The sequence below is a fragment of the Condylura cristata genome, unplaced genomic scaffold (genome assembly GCF_000260355.1).
Source record: "Condylura cristata isolate star-nosed mole 26May11 unplaced genomic scaffold, ConCri1.0 scaffold00007, whole genome shotgun sequence".
Taxonomy (NCBI): domain Eukaryota; kingdom Metazoa; phylum Chordata; class Mammalia; order Eulipotyphla; family Talpidae; genus Condylura; species Condylura cristata.
In genome coordinates this window covers 51,960,975-51,962,792 of record NW_004567108.1, presented here as the reverse complement: position 1 = coordinate 51,962,792, position 1,818 = coordinate 51,960,975, and the positions used below count along the sequence as shown (strand labels likewise).

At 37.3% G+C, this 1,818-nt stretch overlaps 1 long non-coding RNA gene across 1 annotated transcript in view; it reads left to right on the top strand.

Moving 5' to 3' along the window:
* Nucleotides 1–693: 693 nt before the first annotated feature.
* LOC105853358 overlaps nucleotides 694–1,818 on the top strand; it is a 29,389-nt gene continuing 28,264 nt past the window's right edge. Inside the window, exon 1 of the long non-coding RNA XR_001145195.1 lies at nucleotides 694–770. This is a non-coding gene — a long non-coding RNA (uncharacterized LOC105853358). The remainder of the gene's footprint in view (nucleotides 771–1,818) is intronic.

The window sequence follows — 1,818 nt, the reverse complement described above, 5'->3', positions numbered from 1 at the left end:
CAGTGTATTTTAAGTATCAATGGGTTATAGTCAGAATTTAAAACAAAAAAATAGCATAGAAAATATCACTGTTCATGGCAAGTTGTAGGTATAATTCTTGTATCATGGAAATCTTGCTTTAGTTTTATGGTGTGGTGTGGGTGTGTGTATCCTAGGCCACCATGTAAAACGTAACTCTTGTTGTGGGCTGTGATTAAGTTGAAAACAGTTTAAAATCATTTTTAATTGATAACCATTAAAATGATGAGTCTGAAATCTAAGGAACTTACATATTTCCCCTACAGATCAAATTCACAAAAGTTGACATAGAAACTTGGTGACTCTCTAAACTTCACTATGATATTACTTGATTCTTATCTCAAATATTCTATAGTTGAATACAGACACAAATTTTTGCTTCAACTTCAAAAATAACCTTAGAGCCTAATACAGCATACTTTTACACAGGATCTTACAGGTCCTTCAATAATGATATAATATTTTCTTTTAGTCATATTTTTAAGGGGAAGGATGTCCTAAAGGAACTCTGCTGAGTCTTGTGGACTCCACCCCCTACTCCAGCTTTCTGGACTCTACCTCCTACTCCAGTGATTGAAAACTACAAATCCCAGCAGTACCGGGGAGAGAACTGCGAGGACCCAAGGGTGGTGCTAAGCAGGCGTTCTGGGACTTTGGAGGATAAATAGGGCGCCATTGCATCTCTTGCCCTCTCTCACTCTGGAAACAGCTCTCCGGACTGTGTGACTCGGCCTTTTCAGTCAGCAGAGCGGGTAAGACAGTCCAGTTACTTTGTATCCCTCTCTCTTTCCCTGTGTTGTTTCCTGTTGTAGTCCCCTTTTGTAAACAAACCCTTTTTGACCCTTTTGTGTGTGCCTGCAGTGCAACTAAATTTTAAGCGCCCAGGTGAGGACCCACGTACAGGTGGCCCTGTGTACACTGGGGTGCCCTGTAACAATATTTTAGTTTTAAATAAAAACAATTATTTCTCATGCAAGAAAAGGATAACTGCTGATTTTCTCTCCTGCACTGATTCTAAGGCAGTACATACAAATGGAAAGACGGTGGTTTCTAGATGGTAAGTTATGTGAGAGACCGTGAGGATATTTTCTGTTTTTCTTCTATTCCTTAGGAGTATCTGACTCAGTAGAGATAACAATCATGAATTTTTACCAACTGCTAAAATGTTCATTCAATGTATTTGGGTGCAGGATGTTGTGTGACTGCCACGGGGATTAAAAAACCCCAGATAATATGAGCTGAAGAGATGACATCATTTGAAGTCTCTGAAAACTATTGTAAACCACTCACTATCAGTCCCTGTAAAAGTTAAACGGAAGTGCAAAACACATTCTGAAATAATAAAATTGTGTGTTCCCAATGGAAAAGTAATGACTATGTGTTTCCTAAAAGGGTGTTGTAAGATACTCATCAATGTAGACAAAAATACTTAGTCTACATTCTTAAGATCATTAGCATTAACTTTAGCTGTGTTAAAATTTCAGTGTTACATACTGAATTCAGGTGATGAAAAACAGGTGGAGACAATGTAAAGAACTTTGGACAAATCTGGTTATCAGATTCATTCTCTTTATTTTATCAACTCACCCTGGGTCACTGATTATGATAAAATAACCCAAAGCAAGTATCATTTCTTGCAACCTTGACAACTTGCTAGTTTCCTTTCACTAATATACATGAAGCCATAAACCTTTTTCTAAGAAAGTAGCTTCTTACCCATTGATTCCGTAAGTATCTTAGAATTGACTTAGACAAATTTTCCCCCCAAAATTTATGGACTACTTACATATAGACAGATAT